Source organism: Somniosus microcephalus, chromosome 25, assembly GCF_052327205.1.
Source record: "Somniosus microcephalus isolate GS21.2 chromosome 25, FLI_Smic_1.0, whole genome shotgun sequence".
In the NCBI taxonomy this organism is placed as follows: Eukaryota; Metazoa; Chordata; class Chondrichthyes; order Squaliformes; family Somniosidae; genus Somniosus; species Somniosus microcephalus.
The window spans coordinates 48,755,058-48,777,941 of record NC_141011.1 but is presented as its reverse complement, the minus strand read 5'-3'; positions in this window follow the sequence as shown (position 1 = coordinate 48,777,941).

Here is a 22,884-nt window from a genome sequence, read left to right as displayed (position 1 = left end):
GCCACTGACAGGATATCCACGCAGGCCCAGGCTTCAACTGCCGGCACGCTAGGTAAGTGTAGGTCGGGGGCTTGCACCCGCGGGAAGCCCCCGACACGAATTTCTGGGCCATTATCTGGTCATTATCACAGAGCTGTTTGTGGGAGCTTGCTGTGTGCAAATTGGCTGCCGCGTTTCCCACATTACAACAGTGACTCCACTTCAAATAATATTTCATTGGCTGTAAAGCACTTTGAGACATCCAGTGGTCGTGACAGCACGGTGGCATGTGGTTAGCACTGTTGCCTCACAGCGCCAGGGACCCGGGTTCGAATCTGGCCTCGGGTGACTGTGTGGAGTTTGCACATTCTCCCCGTGTTTGCGTGGGTTTGCTCCGGTTTCCTCCCACAGTCCAAAGATGTGCGGGTTAGGTTGATTGGCTATGATAAAATTGACCCTTAGTGCTAGGGGGATTAAATACGTGGGGTTACGGGGATAGGGTGGGACATGTGTTGGTGTAGGGATTACGGGGATCGGGTGGGATATGTGTCAGTGCAGGCTCGATGGGCCGAAATGGCCTCTATCTGCACTGTGGGGTTTCTGTGAAAGGCGCTATATAAATGCAAGACTTTCTTTTACTTTTTAAATTGCAGCCACTTCTTTCAGACTCTGGTCTTGTTGGGCAATCTTGTTACAGTTGAGCGCCCGGAGAGAGGGTGAATGATGTGGAGTGGTCCTACCCCATGAAAGAGCACTGCTCCTACATTCCTGGAGAGCCGGGGTTACTGTGGTTCCGAATGCTCAAAATAAGATGTGCTGGTAAGCACGAGAAGTTATGAAGAAAAGTGTGGAAAAACTGGCACTTTTTTGATCGGCGCCGAGGCCATTTAAGGTGGGATCTAATCGAGGTTTTCAAAATTATGAAAAGTTTTGAGCAGCTAAATAGTGAGAGATTATTTCCACTAGTCTGTGAGCTGGTAGTGGGGGAATATAGACTCGTGTGTATCACCAGAAAATGAAGGAGGAACTTAGAGCTTAATTCGCACAGTGGATTATTAGAACTTGGAATCCTTTACAGCAAGTGTTTTTGTTTTATTAGTTCCTGGGTTGTGAGCATCGCTGGCAAGGCCAGCATTTATTGCCCATCCCTAATTGCCCTTGAGAAGGTGGGGGTGAGCCGCCGCCTTGAACCGCTGCACTCCGTGTGGTGAAGGTACTCCCACAATGCTGTTAGGGAGGGAGTTCCAGGATGATGAAGCAACGGCGATATATTTCCAAGTCAGGATGGTGTGTGACTTGGAGGGGAACTTGGAGGTGGTGGTGTTCCCATGCGTCTGCTGCCCTTGTCCTTCTAGGTGGAAGAGGTCGTGGGTTTGGGAGGTGCTGCTGAAAAAGACTTGGCAAGTTGCTGCAGTGCATCTTGTAGACGGTACACACTGCAGCCGCGGTTATTGAGACAGACTAGAATATCATTTAAGTATTGATCATGGATGTTGTCCTTTCATTCCGCCAAGAAAGTAAAGCAACCTTTGTTATTCTCCAGCAAATGCCTCGCTCGCAACTTCAGTGCAGTGCTCCCTCCTGCACCAGTGTGATAGTTGCTGCATCCCATACCTGCCACCTCTTACACTGGAGGTTTAACAAAGTAGGTACTGCCAATTTGTGGCATTTTCCTGTTGCAAATTCACACATTCAGGGTGTTGGGGTGTGACGTCCTAAACTCGTTTTATACAGGACATCTATCTAGGGGCGAGAGCCGTTTCATTGCACCAGTATCCAACCCATGTCTCCAGAGGTTAAAGGACAAGTGTGAAAGTTCACTGCATCCCCTGTTTCTTTTCTCCTGTCACCTAACCAGCAACTTTTTAAAGGTGAAGGAACTTGGTGGCTTTATTCCTTTTAACAATCGTACAGCAGCTGTTCAACATCACCAGCTCTACAATTTTTTTTTAAATTCTTGATTTGTAAGTACTTTATGTACTGTGAAATACTTTGAAGTGCCATGACTGATGTGGTACACCAACAGCAGCACAAATCAGGCTCTGCTGTATGGAAGCTCCACAAAACGAGCTGGAACAAAATATCCCAGTCAGGTGCAAGAGGCTTCACTGTCTCCTGTCACCAAAGCAAATCTGTGCAACTTTTCACCGTGGATATTCAGCCAAAATATGAAAGGAATTCAAATTTAAGAATTTGCAGGAGCCGAAAATTCCTCTTTTTAGCAGCAACCCGAAGGCTGATTTTAATCTACAATGAATGATCTGATGATGTGAGGACGGGCACTGCTGGGCGGCACAGTTTGAGAAAGCAACTTCTTTAGCAGGTCATTCATTACAGAAAATGAGCATTCCGCCTTTTCTAAATTAAAGGAATTCCTCTCCTCTATTGATCTTTTAGGAGGCAGCTGCTCCCAAAATACCCAGCTGTTTTGAGACAAGTCAACTTTGCTGTAACTTCCACAATTAAAAGCACAGCCAGAAGCATAAGTATGAAAATTCCATTTCTTAACCAACCTCTAGATTCCCTGGCTGGCCCACCCACCCAGTGTACCGGCCCCCCGCACCTCGGCCCACCCACCCGGCACCTCAGCCAGCCCACCCACCCAGTACTCCTGTCCACCCACCTACTACCTCGGTCCATCCACCCGGCACCTTGGGGGCCAACAAATCTTGTGCCTAATTCTGAGTCGTGAATTTCACTTTTTTAGAAGAACTTTTCCTAATTCGCTCTCCCTTTCTCCCTGCCCTCCTGAACACGGCGACTCATGCTTAAGTACAAATCCACAAGCGACCAGCGTCCAGCAGCGACTTCAACCAACGGGTCAAGCTTCAGGGGCCTGCAAAGATTATGTGCCAGGTTATTTGATCAAGAAAAGATGAATCAAGCCTGATGTTAAGACACATGCATTTTCCATTCGAGGATAGCAATAACAACAGCAACAACTTGTATTTCTATAGCACATCGTAAAACATCCCAAGCTGCTTCCCGGAGCGTTCTAAAACAGAATGCGACACCGAGCCACATAAGGAGAAATTAGAGCAGGTGACCAAAAGCTTGGTCAAAGAAGTAGGTTTTAAGGAGCGTCTTAAAGGAGGAGAGGGAGGCGGAGAGGTTTAGGGAGGGAATTCCGAAGCTTGGGGCTTAGGCAGCTGAAGGCATAGCCACCGATGGTTGAGCAATTTAATAGGAGCAGGAACCCAGGCTGATTTAGGTTCTGTCCTTAACCCAAGGACATCAAAGCCAATTTAATGGCTTCACGGCTGCATAGGCTGAGATCAGCTGATCCATATCGGGTTGTGGAAAACCCATGGTCCAACTAGATTGTGGTGCACTGCAATAGCACCCACTCGCTGAAATCCAACATACCATGCTGCTTGCAATGACGTCTTAGCGCAAGCTTCGAAAATCCCAGTCGTCTTCTCGAATTGGCTCAATGAGTGGCCATTGTTAACATGCATCAGAGTAAAGATAGACAATAAATGCCATATGTATGTGAGTGAGGAGAGGCAACGACAGATTCTACAGCTCATGAATGTTGCACTAAAATCATTGCAAAATATTTTTGGTGCAGTTTTAAAGATTAATTATAAAAAAAGGTATTGGGAATCTGAACAATAAATAGAAGACATCAAAATTTGGGGGGAGGGGTAGGATCTTTTTAACATTAGGATGCGACTCCTGGTTTATAAAAGTTTAAATATTCAGTGCAGTTCACTTATTGAGGATTAACTGACTTACTCGCCAGCATTCATGTCCAACCAGAATAGTTGGCCCACTGAGGACTTAAATTATTGCTGGAGCATTGAGAACTTCTCCCACCATCCCTACTCCAGGAATCTACTTGGCGTGGAGGAACAAAGGGATCTCGGAGTACAAATACACAAATCACCACAAGTTGCGACACAGGTTAGCAAGGCCATTTAAAAAAAAAAAGCAAACCAAGCTCTTGGGTTTATTTCTAGAGAGATACAATTGAAAAGTAGGGAAGTTATGCTAAACCTGTATCGAACCTTGGTTAGAACACACACACACAGAGTACTGCGTGCAGTTCTGGTCGCCATATTATAAAAAGGATATAAAAGCACTGGAGGGGGTGCAGAGAAGATTTACAAGGATGATACCAGAAATGCGAGGGTATACATATCAGGAAAGGATGAGCAGGCTGGGTCTCTTTTTTTTTTCTCGTGAAAAAATGAAGGCTGAGAGGTGACCTAATAGAGGTCTTTAAAATTATGAAAGGTTTTGATGGAGTGGATACAGAGAGAGAATGTTTCCACTTGTGGGGACGAGCATAACTAGAGGCCGTCAATATAAGATAGTCACCAAGAAATCAAATAGAGAATTCAGAAGAAACTTCTTTACCCAGAGAGTGGTGAGAATGTGGAACTCGCTCCCACAGGGAGTGGTTGAGGCGAATAGTATAGATGCATTTAAGGGGAGGATGGACAAACATATGAGGGAGAAGGGAATAGAAGGTTACGCTGATAGATTTAGATGAGGAAAGACGGGAGGAGGCTCGAGTGGAGCCTAAACACCAGCATAGATTGGTTGGGCCGAATGGCCTGTTTCTGTCCTGTATATCCTATGTAATCATTGAAACTACATCATAGAAGGAGGCCCTTTGGGCCTGTGCCAGTGCTAGCTCTTCAACTGCAGTTATCTACGTTGATCCAATCTACCTCCCCTTTCTCCGCATCCTTTTATATTTTCTTTTTCAAATGCTTCTGTGCAGGTCTACAGAGCGCTGGGAGGCGTAAGTTAGCACAACATCCTGCCAGCATTCTGCCTGGAGTGGGAGTCAGGCTAGAGGCAGCAGTGCTGTCTTCAAGCAGTACTTGGCAGCATAGAAATATCCACCGTCATTTTCACAGGTCAAAACTTCGTGAAAGGTGTTCCAGCTTGTACAAGTTGATTTCTCCTTTGTATTGCATCTTTTTTTCTTGGCAAATAAAAGGGCATTGTGGTCCTTTTGATATTTGTGTTGCACTCCTCTTCATTCCCATGCTGAGGCTATTGCTGTACCTTTTTTATGTGTAAGACCACAATTTGGGAATTCTTAATTACCTGCCATTTTCCATTATCTACCAGTGGGATTCCCTCCCGTACAGCAGCACACAACTACAGCCTCTGAAAGCTGGAGCTAATTGCAAGTGTTGACGGAGGAATCTCTTTGAGCCACTAGAAAGACCTGGTGCAACTGTACATTTTAATTAAGATGATGCTGAGCTGTCAGCCATCTGTACGCTCTCTCTCGCTGTGAGGTTTGAGTGTGTTGCCAGGTGGGAGGGGTGCATTGTCAGTATATTATTAAAGCAGAAGGCTGTTGGGCAGGATGCTCATTAATAAACAGCAATTGATCTTCATTTTTTTCCCCCCCAGCAGGCCCGTCAATCACCCGTTTTAATTAACCTTTTGAGCAGTCTGGTTTCCGGCCAAAAGATTAGAGCCTGAGACGGCCGTCCTGCATTGAAGTTTGCGTTGGCTTTTACAGCAGCATTGCACGGCCGGCCAGGAACAGAAAGAAAAAGTGCAACAGGCCAGAGCTTCATCTGTACTGCTGCCCGTAGAGGCGCCACTGGAGCTCCCCGTGGGCACCATTTACATTAAGCTTCAAAGCTGCACTAATTGGGTGGCTTCACTCTGCGCATGGCACGGGGGTGAAATGGAATGTGCTATTGCAGACGGGGGGGACGGTAGGCTCTTTTTATTGTTCTGGCGGTCAAGGTAGAGCGGCCCTAATTTGAGCTTTCTCTGTCGCTACACCAAGTCGGCTTGTTCGAGGAGGCTCAAGCACGTGGGGCGATCCCGTCCGAACTGACCCCCGTTCGGACGGAATTCCTCATCAGTGCACGGCCCCGAAACCCCTCTAAGTAACCAGCGCCTCACAACTTGAGCCATCTCAGGGAAATGCCCTCTGTGCCTTTTAGCTCTGCGCGGAGGGGTTTCCTGTACGGGCTGCTCTTGCACACTCTGTACTTTGTCATCTTCTCTTGCCGTCCGGTGGAGGCGGAGGTCCCCAATGGAGGGCTCTCTATGCGGGAGTCCTCCCCTTTTCTATTGGGGACTTGGCCTGGAGGGTGTTGAACGGAGCAGTCCCGTGCAATAAAATGTTAAGTAGGTTTACGGACTCCCAGGCCGCCTGCCTTTTTTGCGGCCTGGGGGAGTCCGTGTTTCATGTTTATATTCAATGTGTGAGGTTGCAGCCCCTGTTCCATTACTTGAAGGGGCTGCTCCTTGATTTCTGGCTGCACTTCAGTCCCACACTCCTGATCTTTGGTCAACCGGTCCACGGGAACGGGCAGGTTGGAGGACCTCCTCATGGGACTGCTCCTCGGCCTGGCCAAAGTGGCCATTAACAGGTCCAGGCAGCAGGCGGTCGAGGGGTCGTCCAGCCCGATTGCCTGCCTCTCTCCCCCGGCCATGTTTGCGCTTGGGTGGCCCTGGAGATGGAGCATGCGGTGTCCACCGGCACGCTCGAGGCCTTCCGCGACCGGTGGGCGTCGCGGGGACTGGAGTGCATCGTCGCCCCGGCAAACCAAATTTTAATTTAATTTGATAAGTTTTATTTTAAGTTCTATTTAATTTACAGTTAATTGGTTCTAACCAAAAGAGCACCAAGTCGGCTTGTGTGATGGAAAATGCCATCGAAATGTTTGTTTGTTCTGTGACGCACCGTGAGTAGCCATCCGCAAATACAAACAGATACTGTAATGCTAGCTGGCTCTTAAGAGTTTTGCCAGTGGCCTAAGGGGTAAAGGCACTGCCTTGCAGCGCTGGGCCGTACAGACTGGAACGTCCGAGGTTTGCTAATCTTACAATTGGCCTCATCCAGCTCTTGGTTGCTGTCCATGTGACCTTTGCTGGGAATGCATGCGTGTGGATCCCGACTGAACAGCCTGCTCCCGAGCACAGTTTAGCTTCACCTAAGGAATAGCCATTGGAAAAAAAGAAAAGAAAGACTTAGATTTCTAGCGCACTTTTCATAACCTCAGGAACGTCCCAAAGCGCTTTACAGCCAATGAAAAACTTTTGAAGTGTGGTCACTGTTGTAATATAGGAAACGTGGCAGGCAATTTTTGCACAGCAAGCTCTCACAAACAACAATGTGATAAGGACCAGATAAAAACATAAGAAATAAGAGCAGGAGTTGGCCATACGGCCCCTCGAGCCTGCTCCACCATTCAGTAAGATCATGGCTGATCATTGACCTCCTCTCCGCTTTCCTGCCCGATCTCCATATCCCTTGATTCCCCTAGATTCCAAAAATCTATCGATCTCAGCCTTGATAATCTATGTGTTGCTTGAGGGATAAATATTGGCCATGACACCAGGGAGAACTCCCCCTGTCCTCCTTCGAAATAGTGCAGTGGGATCTTTTACGTCCACCTGAGAGTTGTTAATGTCTCACCCAAGGTCCTTCATGGTTGCCACTAATGGTGGAGCTGTACCCCTGTAAGAGTCAGCACCTTCGGGGGAGGGGGAGCAGGAGGAGGGGATTGGAAAAGAAATGTTATTGTGCTGTGGAATTAGTACAACCTGCACCAATAATTTCCCTCTTATTTTTAATAGTACATTATTGTCTCGAAATCTGTCACTACTTGGTGACCTGATTTGAACATATGAACATAGGAAAGTGACGGGCAGGTAAAGACCAGCTGGTCCATCAAGTCTGCCCCACGGTCATGATGGCAGGACCATCAAGACCAGACACCACCTACTTCCCCCTGTAGCCATGCAATCTCCTGAAGGAGGCAAAAAAAAAGAGAAAAACTCCGGGCCAATAGGGTTTAAAAAAAAAAATTGGAAGATTCCTCTCCGACCCTCTCTGATGATCGAAACCAGTCCAGGAGATGACATGGACCATGTGCTAGTTACAGGAAACTTTTTTTATCTGGCACCGACGGGACCGGCGTGGTGCCGGTTGATCAAAAAGTCCGGATTACAGAGAGGTATACTTACCAAGGTGCGAGAGCCCCATACATGGCCACAGGTGCAGGAGTCCCGGTTACACGGCACTTGTGCAGGAGTCCCGGTTACATGGCCACAGATCCAGGAACCCCGGTTACACGGCCACAGATCCAGGAGTCCCGGTTACACGGCACTTGTGCAGGAGTCCCGGTTACACGGCCACAGATCCAGGAGTCCCTGTTGCACGGCCACAGGTGCAGGAACCCCGGTTACACGGCCACTAATGTACAGTAAAACTTACCTGAACCTACTCCTGAATTTTGCCGGTTAAGAGATTTCTGGATATTTAGGTGTCGGTTAAAAGAGAGTTTCTTGTATCTGTTAATCCACTTACCTTCTATATGATGCGATGGAGGCGCTGAGAACTTTTATTTATTTTTAAATCTAGTTTAAGTGACTGAGAATCAGGTGAACACTAAGCTCTGTGGAACTGATATCACTTCTTGTCCTAATGCTCGCTAAATAGCCGCATCAGAACTGGGAAGCCCTTCGGGTGAGATAAACTGCTATATAAATACCAGTTCTTCTTCAAAGAGCCATTATATGAGTCACACTCTAAATTGGATCAGCAGCAGCATTAAATGAGCAGCCTATTTGCTTCACTGAGCCAGTGAGCAGCCCAAAGCTGTTTAAAATGTCCCTGCTTTTAAAATTAATATTATAATTGACTGTAAGAGCTCTGTACCTCATCGAGCCCCGACTGTACCTGGTGTGGGAATCCTTGATGCTAACCCTGAGTTCGAAAGATGGAAAATGTTCCATTTGCCAGCCCTGGCATCCCTCACTCCAGTGAACACACACAAATTCTGGCCAGGGACTTTTTATTGAAGGTAATTCGCTGAGCCTGTCCCAGTTTATTTAAAAGGCTAGTAAGGTTTTTTTTTAATTTGTTGTTACTCGTTCCTGGGATGTGGGCGTCGCTGGCAAGGTCCAACATTTATTGCCCATCCCTAATTTCCCTTGAGAAGGTGGTGGTGAGCCACCGCCTTGAACCGCTGCAGTCCGTGTGGCGAAGGTGCTCCCACAGTGCTGTTAGGGAGGGAGTTTCAGGATTTGGACCCAGTGACGATAAAGGAACGGCCGATATATTTCCAAGTCAGTGTGGTTTGTGACTTGCAGGGGAACCTGGAGGTGCTGTCAGAACTTATAGAATCATGCAGCACAGATGGAGGCCATTCGGCCCATAGTGCCTGTGCCGGCTCTTTTGAAAGAGCTATCCGATTAGTCCCACTCCCCTGCTCTTTCCCCAGAGCCCAGCAATTTTTTCCTTTTCAAGTATTTATCCAATTCCCTTTTGAAAGTTACTATTGAATCTGCTTCCACCGCCCTTTCAGGCAGTGCATTCCAGATCACAATAACTTGCTGTGTAAAAAAATTCTCCTCATTTCCCCCCTGGTTCTTTTGCCAACTATCTTAAATCTGAATCCTCTGGTTTGAAACAGTTTGATCGCACGACACTCTTGAAGCCGCGTTTTGTCAGAAAATCACAATTGTGTGTTTGAATGAAGTCTACGAGCTGTTTATGCCAGAAGTCCATGACAAGCAGTACGGTCCTCTGGGAGACCATATATTATGGGCACTTTTATCTTCTCCAGTGTTCAGGACACCCAAGATTCGGGTCTCATGCTGTTGATATCACTGGCAAATCTAAATGTCCCACCTCCGTGTCAGCCGTGGCTCAGTGGGCAGAACCCTCGCCTCTGAGTCAGAAGGTTGTGGGTTCAAGTCCCACTCCAGCTACTTGAGCACATAGACCTAGGTTGACACTCCAGTGCAGTGCTGAGGGAGTGCTGCACTGTCGGAGGTGCCGTCTTTTGGATGAGACGTTAAACCGAGGCCCCGTCTGCTCTCTCAGGTGAATGTAAAAGATCCCATGGCACTATTTTGAAGAAGAGCAGGGAAGTTATCCCTGGTGTCCTGGGCCAATATTTATTCCTCAACTAACATAACAGAAACAGATTATCTGGTCATTATCACATTGCTGTCTGTGGGAGTTTGCTGTGTGCAAATTGGCCACATTACAACAGCGGCTACACTTCAAAAGTACTTCGTTGGCTGTTAAGCGCTTTGAGACATCCAGCGGTTGTGAAAGGTGCTATATAAATGCAAGTCTTTCTTTATCTGTCCACAATGGGACACCTTTTATTTTTGCAAGTCTCGCAAATTGCTGCTAGAGCTATGACCTCCCATGTAGACTTTCTAGATAGGCTACACTGGTTCAGTACATGAGCGACTTGTTTCATGATCCAAGCACCCTAATTCATGGGATCAGCTGATTATCAATATAACAACCATCCTGCAGGCACACAAAAGGAGTATCTAGAGTGCCAGCATGAGGTGTCACGCATGAGGAGTGCAGCATGGTTGAGTGCAGCTCCAACAACACTCAAGAAGCTCGACACAATCCAGGACAAAGCAGCTCGCTTGATTGGCACCCCATCCACCACCTTAAACATTCACTCCCTCCACCACCGGCGTACCGTGTCTGCAGTGTGTACCGTCTACAAGATGCACTGCAGCAACTCCCAAACCCGCGACCTCTTCCACCTAGAAGGACAAAGGCAGCAGGCGCATGGGAACACCACCACCTCCAAGTTCCCCTCCCAGTCACACACACCATCCTGACTTGGAAATATATCGCTGTTCCTTCATTGTCGCTGGGTCAAAATCCTGGAACTCCCTCCCTAACAGCACTGTGGGAGTACCTTCACCACACGGACTGCAGCGGTTCAAGAAGGCGGCTCACCGCCACCTTCTCAAGGGCAATTAGGGATGGGCAATAAATGCTGGCCTTGCCAGCGATGCCCACATCCCAGGCACGAATAATTTTAAAAAAGGTGTCACGCATGAGGTGTCAGACATGAGGTGTCAGCCTGTGTAGAACAGTGGGGGGAGGGGTGGTTTGATTTTGGACAAGGCCAACAGAGGCCAGAATCCAATCACAATGTAGAAGTTGGAGAGTGGCACATGTAGGCTAGTTTGGTGTCATTACCCTACATTACAACAGTGACTACATTTCAAAAGTACTTCATTGGCTGAAAAGCGCTTTAGGACGCCCTGAGGTCATGAAAGGCGCTATCACAGCATCACAGAAACCCCACAGTGCAGATAGAGGCCATTTCGGCCCATCGAGCCTGCACCGACACATATCCCACCCGATCCCTGTAATCCCTACACCAACACATATCCCACCCTATCCCCGTAACCCCACGTATTTAATCCCCCTAACACTAAGGGTCAATTTATCACAGCCAATCAACCTAACCCGCACATCTTTGGACTGTGGGAGGAAACCGGAGCACCCGGAGGAAACCCACGCAAACACTGGGAGAATGTGCAAACTCCACACACACACAGTCGCCCGAGGCCGGATTCGAACCCGGGTTTCTGGCGCTGTGAGGCAACAGTGCTAACCACTATAAAAATGCAAATTCTTTTTCCTTTCACTCTCCCGAGACCTAGATGGTTGAATCGCCTTGCAGCGGCAGTTAAGGTGCAACCTGGCTTGAAGTATTGAAAGCTTTTGGGTCACAGTTGAAAAGCCTGGTTCAGAGTTAAAGAAAAACTTGCATTTATATAACGCCTTTCACGACCACCTCAAAGCACTTTACAGTCAATGAAGTGTAGTCACTGTTGTAATGTGGGAAACACGGCAGCCAATTTGCATACAGCAAGGTCCCACAAACAGCAATGTGATAATGACCAGATAATCTGTTTTTGTTATGTTGGTTGAGGGATAAATATTGGCCAGGACACCGGGGAGAACTCCCCTGCTCTTCTTCGAAATAGCACCATGGGATCTTTTACATCCACCTGAGAGGACAGACGGGGCCTCGGTTTAACATCTCATCTGAAAGACAGCACCTCTGAAAATGCAGCACTTCCTCAGCACTGCACTGGGAGTGTCAGCCTAGGTTTATGGGCTCAAGTTCCTGGAGCGGGATTTGAACCCACAACCTTCTGACTTAGAGGCAAGGGTGCTGCCCACTGAGCCACAGCTGTCACAACTGAGTTCAACCAGTTAGAAATAATATTCAGTTTGGGCCTGAATGATAGTTCAGCTATGAGGTTTCTTTTCACGTCTCCTTCACCCTCCCCACCTCCCAAGTTAACAGCCAAGTGTACATTCTCCGAGCAAAATTTCAACACCCTCTATCGCACAGGGCTTTGTGAGCTGTATTCCTCCCCCCACCCGCCCAGCCCTCAATTTCCATTCGCATCACGAGCTTTGATGGATTCGGTTGTCACATTCTGTTCATCCTCAGAAGCATCCGACTCTGTCATCTTCCAGCTCATCTGCTGCTATTGCAGGGTGAGACATAATGGAATGAAGCAGCTGATCCTGCTGAGGACATCCGTTCAGCTGGCATTGAATACTGGACAGCGGCATCTCACAAACAAGCTCGTGTATGATCCAGCTGCTGCTTTGGAAACCACAGATCCCCCTCAGCATTCCTTGCGCTCTTCCATCTCTCCCATTTGCTCCTTGGTGTTGGCTGACATGCTCAGACCTGCAGTTGGAATGTGGGTCTGAGCATTGGAAGCACTATTCCCTCGTCAGTGAATCATTCCCTGGGAGAGGGTTTCACCAACAGGAAGGAAAAACATGGCAGTAGCCAGGTTACCTGGTTACCCTGAACCCCACTCCTAGTTAACAGTTTAACTAGTCTTAAACTATCCTACAAGTCTGGGTCTATTAAGCAGAGCTATTACATCGAGTCTACAGCATAGAAACAGGCCAATCGGCCCAAGTGATCTATGGTCCACACGAGTCTCCTCCCACCCCTCTTCATCTAACCCTATCAGCATGCACTTCTATTCCTTTCTCCCACATGTACTTATCTAGCTTCTCCCTATCGCCCTCCTGCCATCTGGGAGACGCTACAGATGCATTCGCACCCGTACGACCAGATTTAGGAACAGCTTCTTTCCCAGGGCTATCATCCTACTGAACTCCACAAATAAACTCTAAAGCCTGCACATCTGCCAATGCACTTTATTATGGTTATGTTATGTTAATATACTACAAGCCAAATGTATGTTGAATGTTTAAATGTCTTAATCCAAATGTACACTCTCGGGAGCCGCAAGCCTACATTTCGTTGTACTGCACTTGTGCACTAACAATGACAATAAAAGTTGATTTGATTTGATATGGTATGTGTTTCAACTCCTCTTTGTGGTAGCGAGTTCCACATTCTTACCACACTTTGGGTAAGGAAGTTTCTCCTGAATTCCCTATTGGATTTATTACTGACTATCTTCTATTTATGGCCTCCAGTTTTAGTCTCCCCCACAAGTGGAAACATTTTCTCCACATCTACGTTATCAAACCCTTAAAGATCTCCATCAGGTCACCCCTCAAGTTCCCTTTTCCGGAGATAAGAGCTCCAGCCTGCTCCGTTTTTCCTGATACTTAGAACCTCTCAGTTTTGGTATCATCCTTGTGAATCTTTTTTGCACCTTCTCCACTTTCTCCACTGCCTCTATATCCTTTTTATAATATGGAGACCAGAACTGTGCACAGTACTCCAAGTGTGGTCTAACCAAGGTTCTATATAAGTTTAACAAGACTTCCCTGCTTTTCAATTCTATCCCCCTAGAAATGAACCCCAGTGCTTCATTTGTTTTTTTATGGGCTATGTGTTGGGGCCCAGTGTTGATGGTTCTATGTGTTGGGGCCCAGTGTTGATGGTTCAATGTGTTGGTGCCCAGTGTTGATGGTTCTATATGTTGGGGCCCAGTGTTGATGGTTCAATGTGTTGGTGCCCAGTGTTGATGGTTCTATATGTTGGGGCCCAGTGTTGATGGTTCTATGTGTTGGTGCCCAGTGTTGATGGTTCTATGTGTTGGTGTCCAGTGTTGATGGTTCTATGTGTTGGTGCCCAGTGTTGATGGTTCTATGTGTTGGTGCCCAGTGTTGATGGTTCTATGTGTTGGTGCCCAGTGTTGATGGTTCTATGTGTTGGTGCCCAGTGTTGATGGTTCTATGTGTTGGTGCCCAGTGTTGATGGTTCTATGTGTTGGAGCCCAGTGTTGATGGTTCTATGTGTTGGTGCCCAGTGTTGATGGTTCTATGTGTTGGTGTCCAGTGTTGATGGTTCTATGTGTTGGTGTCCAGTGTTGATGGTTCTATGTGTTGGTGTCCAGTGTTGATGGTTCTATGTATTGGTGTGCCAATGTGCTGCATTTTTAAACCATCTTTCAGACTTACATTTTCAAACATTCATATTAAGGTTCTGCAAGCTGCAACATTAATGTAAATGCCACTCGGTTGGAGGATGTAGATTCTCTGCTTGGCTCCCAATCATTTGCTGGGTTGCTCTGTACCTCCCAACAATTGTCCAGAGGTCAGCGACAGGAAAGTGAAGGATGTGCTGTCCCAGTTTATTTACCTTTTCAAAATGTTATATATTAGGAGCCTGGTCCCAACAGCTCTGTAATCTTAACAGGCACATCTAGGGTTCCTCTGGGCAGGTATATGACCATAAATACATCTCATCTGACTATAACTCCCTAAGCTGTGTTTCAACATTAGGACTGAGGGCTAAGTTACAGTAAAGACCTATAGCATACAACTAAATTTATAACTAAACTTATTTTAATAAATTTAATATATTAAACAAGGTTATTAACTAGTTTACCTAGATTAAAAACTATAAATAGACAATTGATTGATATTTACATAATTAAATAAAATACAATAGAGATGGTAGGGCAGGTGTTGTGTTGCAGCTGTAGCATGTGGGAGCTGGTGGACCCCAGTGTGATCCAGAGTGACCACATCTGCAGTAAGTGTCCGCAGCTCGAGGAACTTCGGCTCAGAGTTGATGAGCTGGAGTCCAAGCTGCAGACATTGCGATACATCAGGGAAGGAGAAAGTTACCTGGATACTTTGTTCCAGGAGGCAGTCACACCCTTTAGAGTAAATACTTCAGATTTGGCCCATGGTCAGAGACATGAGTGTGTGACTGCGAGTGAGGCAGGTATGGGGATCCAGGAGGTAGCATTGGAGGAGCCTCAGCCCTCGTGCTTGTCCAACAGTTACGAGGTTCTTGCAACCTGTGTGGACGAGAGCTGGGACTGCACGGAGGATGAGCAAATTGACTACGGCACCGTGGTACGGGGGGCCATTCAAGTGGGGGGTGTAAAAAGAAATGTCATAGTGGTAGGAGACAGTATAGTTAGGGGATAGATACTGTTCTCTGCAGCTGACAGCGTGAGTCCCGAAGGCTGTGTTGCCTGCCCAGTGCCAGGGTTAAGGACATCTCCTCAGGACTGGAGAGGAACTTGGAGTGGGAGGGGAAGGATCCAGTTGTCGTGGTCCACGTAGGAACCAACGACATAGGTAAGGCTAAGAAAGAGGTTCTGCTGAAGGAGTATGAGCAGCTAGGGTCTAAATTAAAAAGCAGAACCACAAAGGTAATAATCTCTGGATTACTACCTGAGCCACGAGCAAATTGGCATAGGGTCAATAAGATCAGAGTTGAATGTGTGGCTCAAGGATTGGTGTAGGAAAAATGGGTTTTGATTCATGGGGCACTGGGGAAAGAGGAAGCTGTTCCGTTGGGGCGGCCTTCACTTGAACCATGCTGGGACCAGTGTCCTGGCGAATCGAATAGCTAGGGCTTTAAATAAATAGTGGGGGGGAGGGTTCAAGTGAGGTGAAATTTAGAAAGTTACAGAGAAAGGACAAGGCAATAGTGCAGGGTAGTGATATGGGCAATGAAAACCAGAGTGTGACAGGAAGGGACAGAGCGTACAAACACAAGAGTGCACCAGCAAATAAGGTCAGAGTAGGGAAAAATGATAAAAAGACAAAATTAAAGGCTCTTTATCTGAATGCACGCTGCATTCATAATAAGATAGATGAATTGACGGCACAAGTAGAAATAAATGGATATGATCTAATAGCCGTCACAGAGACATGGTTGCAATGTGACCAAGGCTGGGAACTGAATATTCAGGGGCACTTGACATTTCCGAAGGATAGACAGAAAGGAAAAGGAGGTGGGGTAGCTCTGTTAATAAAGGATGAGATCAGTGCAATAGTGAGAAATGATCTTGGCTTGGATGTTCCAGATGTAGAATCAATTTGGGTGGAGGTAAGAAATAGTAAGGGAAAGAAGGCACCGGTGGGAGTAGTCAATAGTCCCCCTGACAGTAGCGACACTATAGGACAGAGTATAAATCAAGAAATAATGGAGGCTTGTAAGAAAGGTACTGAAGGTACTGCAATAATCTTGGGCGATTTTAATCTTCATATAGATTGGACAATTCATATTGGCAAAAGCAGCCTTGAGGACGAGTTCATAGAGTGTATTCGGGACAGTTTCTTGGAACAATACATTGTGGAACCGACCAGGGAACAGGTTATTTTAGGTTTGGTAATGTGTAATGAAACAGGATTAATTAATGATCTCACAGTAAAGGATCCTCCAGGGAAGAGTGATCATAACATGATAGAATTCTACATTCAGTTTGAAGGTGAGAAACTTGGGTCTGAAACTAGAGTTGTAAACTTAAATAAAGGCAATTACAAAGGTATGAGGAGAGAGCTGACTAAAGTGGACTGGGAAAATAGATTTGAAGGTAAGACAGTAGAAAAGCAGTGGCAGACATTTAAAGAGATATTTCATGACCCTCAACAAAGCTATATTTCAGTGAGAAGGAAAGACTCGAAGAGAAGGATGAACCAACCATGGCTAACCAAGGAAGTTAAGGATGGTATCAAATTGAAAGAAAAGGCATACAATGTTGCAAAGATTGATGGTAGGCCAGAAGATTGGGAACATTTCAGAAACCAGCAAAGGATGAGTAAAAAAAAATAAAGAGGGAGAAAATAGCTTATGAGAGTAAACTAGCAAGAAATATAAAAACTCATAGTAAGAGCGTCTACAAGTATATAAAAAGGAAGAGAGTAGCTAAAATAAATGTCGGTCCCTTAGAGGACAAGACTGGGGAAATAATAATGGGAAACAGGGAAATGGCAGAGGCATTGAACAAATATTTTGTATCTGTCTTCACAGTAGAGGACACTAAAAACATCCCAGTAATAGTAGAAAATCAAGGGGCAAAAGGGAGGGAGGAACTTAAAGCAATCACTATCACTAGAGAAAAAGTGCTAGGCAAACTTATGGGTGTAAAGGCTGACGAGTTCCCTGGACCTGATGGCCTGCATCCTAGGGTCTTAAAAGAAGTGGCTACAAAGATAGTGGATGCATTGGTTGCAATCTTCCAAAATTCCCTTGACTCTGGAGAAGTCCCTGCAGATTGGAAAACTGCAAATGTAACGCGCTTATTCAAAAAAGGAGGGAGACAGAAAGCAGGAAACTATAGGCCAGTTAGCCTAACATCTGTCATTTGCAAAATGTTCGAATCCATTATTAAGGAAGTAGTAGCAGGGCATTTAGAAAATCATAATACAATCACACAGAGTCAACATGGTTTTATGAAAGGGAAATCGTGTTTGACAAATCTATTAGAGTTCTCTGAGGAGGTAACGAGCAGGGTGGATAAAGGGGAACCAGTAGATGTAGTGTATTTGGATTTCCAAAAGGCATTCGACAAGGTGCACATAAAAGGTTACTGCACAAGATAAGAGCTCATGGTTTTGGGGGTAATATATTAGATTGGATAGAGGATTGGCTAACTAACAGAAAACAGAGAGTTGGGATAAATGGGTCATTTTCAGGATGGCAATCTGTAACTACTGGGGTGCCACAGGGATCAGTGCTGGGGCCTCAACTATTTTCAATCTATATTAATGACTTGGTTGAAGGAAGCGAGTGTAGTGTAGCCAAATTTGCGGATGATACAAAGATAGGTGGGAAAGCAAGTTGTGAGGAGGACATAAAGAATCTGCAAAGGGATATAGATAGGTTAAGTGAGTGGGCAAGAATTTGGCAGATGGAGTATAATGTGGGAAAATGTGAAGTTATCCACTTTGGTAGGAAGAATAAAAAAGAAAAATATTATTTACAGAATGCGACGGTACAGAGGGATCTGGGGCTCCTCGTACATGAAACACAAAAAGTTAACATGCAGGTGCAGCAAATAATTAGGAAGGCAAAAGGAATGTTGGCCTTTATTTCAAGAGGGATACAGTATAAAAGTAGGGAAGTATTGCTACAACTGCTGGTGAGACCACACCTGGAGTACTGTGTACAGTTTTGGTCTCCTTATTTAAGGAGGGGGTTGGACAGGGTGGATGCTGAGAGGATGTTTCCCCTCGTCAGGGAATCTAGAACGAGGGGGCATAGTCTCAAAATAAGGGGTCGCCCATTTATGACGGAGATGAGGAGGAATTTCTTCTCTCAGAGGGTCGTGAATCTTTGGAATTCTCTGCCCCAGAGAGCTGTGGAGGCGGAGTCACTGAATATATTCAAGGCGGAGATTGACAGATTTTTGAGCAACAGGGGAAGTCGAGGGTTATGGGGAGCGGGCGGGAAAGTGGAGTTGAGGCCAAAATCAGATCAGCCATGATCTCATTAAATGGCGGAGCAGGTTCGAGGGGCCAAATGGCCGACTCCTGCTCCTATTTCTTATGTTCTTATGTTAACGAGTGTGAAGTTTTCCAGATGCTTTTGACATCAAGCCCAACAACAAAATGGAAGAGACCGACAGGAATCTCAATCATGTTACTCTCTCTGTTTTAATATTAAAACAGTACCTACAGTTAATTGAAGACAAATATGTACAGTACGATGACAATGTCAATATACTCTTCTGTACATGTCTTGTTAAGAATATACTACGCCATCAGTATGTACAGTTTTTCTCCTTTTTAAGAAATTACTTGACTGTTAAATGTTTGACTGCTTGGATTAGTAATTTGTTTATTTTTATAATGATTGGCCTCTTGAAATAAAGACAATTCTGTGTGAGAAACCGTGAATATGTTGCTGGGATCACTTGGTTGCTTTTCATAACGGAGCCACCAGAGGGAGCAGCTGCTGCGATCACCCTGTAACAACCTCCCACCAGTAGAGGCAGTGTAAGGATGGTTGAGCTACTGTCTGGAAACAGCAAGCTGTCACAAACTGGAAAAAAAAACCTGACCAAACTAATGGTGCACACTCAGGAATTTAGAGATGGAAATAAGCCTGCATCTGAGTCCACACAGGGTGTCGTGTTGGACTTCCCCATGTAGCTGCTTTATATCGACAATAAAACGTTAAAGGCCACGGGGCCCAATAAGTTCACAACCCAAGTACTTTTTTTTTTGTTAGCTTTTCACAGACTGAAGCCAAATAGTGAACAGCAGGCAAATTATAGATCTTTCCCTTGTGACATCGCGCAAGGAATTCACAGTAAACAGTTGTGAAGAAAATAATGAGAGTGTGCACAAACGGTTCTACTTGTTGAAGCTCTGTAGGCTGACTGGGTCAGGATGTAAATGAGGTTGTTATTTCAGCACATCGGGCAAATCAAAAAATAAGCTTTGAAAACAACAAATAATGAGATGCGGGTGAAAGCGCATTAGCAAGAACTTTGCCTTTACGAAGCATTTAGATATGTAGTTGTGAATAATAATACCGGTGGGAACATGAAACTCTACAAAGGAGTTCCTCTTTCAAAAACTAATATCTTTGATATCACCTATCTTGTACATTAGTAATTATTCCTCTATAATGAGACATTCACATGGTAGAGGCACATGCGTTAGGTAGAGGAAAAGGCATGTCCGTCAGTCTTGGTGCTACCACAGACTTAAATGGGAAGAAAGGGGGGTTGGCATTGGAGAAGACTGAGATCAAAGGAGATCTACCAAAATTCCCTGGATTCTGGAGAGGTCCCAGCGGATTGGAAAACTGCAAATGTAACTCCCCTATTCAAGAAAGGAGGGAGACAGAAAGCAGGAAACTATAGGCCAGTTAGCCTAACATCTGTCATTGGGAAAATACTGGAATCCATTATTAAGGAAGTAACAGCAGAGTCAACATAGATTTATGGAAGGGAAATCGTGTTTGACAATTTACTAGAGTTCTTTGAGGATGTAACGAGCAGGGTGGATAAAGGGGAACCAGTAGATGTAGTGTATTTGGATTTCCAGAAGGCATTCGATAAGGAGCCACATAAAAGGTAACTGCACAAGGTAAGAGCTCACGGTGTTGGGGGTAATATATTAGATTGGATAGAGAATTGGCTAACTAACAGAAAAGAGAGAGTCGGAATAAATGGGTCATTTTCAGGTTGGCAAACTGTAACTAGTGGGGTGCCACAGGGATCAGTGCTGGGGCCTCAACTATTTAAAATCTATATTAATGACTTGGATGAAGGGACTGAGTGTACTGTAGCCAAATTTGCTGACGATACAAAGATAGGTGGAGAAGCAAGTTGTGAGGAGGACACGAAGAGTCTGCAAAGGGATATAGATAGGTTAAGTGAGTGGGCAAAAAATTGGCAGATGAAGTATAATGTGGGAAAATGTGAGGGTATCCACTTTGGTAGAAAGAATAAAAAAGCAAAATATTATTTAAATAGTGAGAGACTACAGAATGCTGCAGTACAGCGGGATCTGGGTGGCCTCGTACATGAAACACAAAACGTTAGCATGCAGGTGCAGCAAGTAATTAGGAAGGCAAATGGAATATTGGCCTTTATTGCAAGGGGGATGGAGTATAAAAGTAGGGAAGTTTTGCTACAACTGTACAGGGCATTGGTGAGACCGCACCTAGAGTACTGCGTACAGTTTTGGTCTCCTTATTTAAGGAGGGATATACTTGCATTGGAGGCAGTTCAGAGAAGGTTCACGAGGTTGATTCCTGAGTTGAAGGGGTTGTCTTATGAGGAAAGGTTGAGCAGGTTGGGCCTATACTCATTGGAGTTTAGAAGAATGAGAGGGGATCTTTGTAGTAACCTGGGAGGTTATGAGTAACCTGATCCACCAGGTGGTGCTGTGGCAATTGCTCTCCTGAGTTAAGTCTGATCTGTACTGGTTGTACTCTTTGTTTTTGCTGCCTCATGGCAGAAGCTTTTATGTGCAAGTGTTGATTAAACCATGTTAAGGAGTTAACCTGTGTCTGTCTCCATCTATGGCCACTTCAAGATACCACATATGGTGACGAGAATAAAGGACGGAAGCGTTTTGGAGTATTCAGAAGAGGTGCTCGGGTTGGTTAGCAAACTAGTCGGAAAAGCACAAGGCTAGGCCGCGGGAGTCGAAACAGAGTTTGATTTTTTGGCTGAAAAGTGACCGGACTCCAAGGATGGCAGGAACGGTAGGCTCTGTGGCACCTTTTGACAGCAAGTCGCAGTCTTGGGAGGAGTATTGTGAAATACTGGGCCATTTCTTTATGGCAAACGAGGTGGACAGTGCTGAAAAGAAAAGGGCCATTTTACTGAGTTGTGTGGGAGCGCAAACCTATACACGGATGAGGAATCTGCTGAGCCCGGAGCGACCAGGAGAAAAATCTTTTGACGAGTTGGTGAGTCTACTAAAGAATCATTTCAATCCGAAACCTAGTGAAATAGTACAGAGATGGAAATTCAATTCGAGGATTAGGAGGCCGGAAGAAAGCGTTACTGAGTATGTGGAGGAGCTTCAGAAGCTCGCACAGGACTGTAATTTTGGAAATGCGCTCACAGTCATGTTAAGGGACAGACTAGTATGCAGAGTTAACGACGACAGTATACAGCAAAGGTTGCTGTCAGAAGAAGGATTAACGTTTGAGACGGCACTTAAAAAAGCACAAGCCATGGAGATGGCTAACAAGGACATTAAGGACTTAAACAGTATGAGCAAGGAGAAATGGAGTAAACCAGTGGGAGGAGCTGTTTTCAAGATGGAAGCTGGCGCGAAAAGTCCACCAGTCGGGGTTGGGGATTGCTACCGATGTGGCGGGACGAACCATTATGCAAAGGACTGCAGGTTTGCAAAGACAAAGTGCCACAATTGTGGAAAAATAGGGCACTTAAAGAAAGTCTGTAAAAGGGCAGTGAGTGAGAGAAGCAGTGCTAAAGGGGCAAAGCATGCTAAAGGGGGGAGGGAGAAGTACACAAAGCGGGCAAATTACATACAAGAGGAGGAAGAGTCTAGTGAGGAGGTTTTCACTATATACAGTATAGACACTTCAAGGCCCAACGTACCCCCTCTCACTCAGTATTTGATAGTGAACGGAGGTCAAGTAAAGTTTGAGATTGACACCGGATGTAGTGTAACCATAATGTCGCAGACTGAGTACGCCAAGCTATGGAGGGAAGAAAAAGTACCAGAGCTAGGTACATGCCCCATTAGTCTCAAAACCTACACAGGACAGAAGGTGGACATTTTGGGGGTGGCCGAAGTACAAGTGGAACACAAAGGAGTCACCAAAGAGCTTACGGTGGTAGTGGTAGCAGGGTCAGGGCCAAACCTGTTAGGGCGAGGGTGGATCAGTGAGTTGAGTGTGGACTGGCAGGCAATGAATAAAATGGAGGACAGTACAGAGGCACTGCAAGAAGTACTGATGAAGCATGAGTTAGTGTTCAAGGACGAACTGGGCACCTTAAGGGGAGCCACAGCCAAGATTCATGTAGCCAGTGATGCCACGCCTTGTTTCTTTAAACCAAGGTCGGTACCTTTTGCAATGAAAACCAAGGTTGAGGCGGAACTAGATCGCCTGCTAAAGGACAAAGTAATAGAACCAGTGAAATTTTCAGACTGGGCAGCACCAATAGTCCCGGTATTGAAGCCCGACGGTAACGTAAGGGTGTGTGGTGACTATAAGTTAACAGTGAACAGAGTATCATCACTGGAACAGTACCCCATTCCGAGAATGGAGGACATGTTAACATCGCTCGCTGGGGGAGAAAGATTCAGCAAACTGGACATGAGTCATGCGTATCAGCAGATATTGCTAGATGAAGAATCAAAAAAGTTTGTCACGGTGAACACGCACAAGGGGCTGTTCACATATGCCAGGTTACCATTTGGTGTCAGTTCTAGCCCAGCAA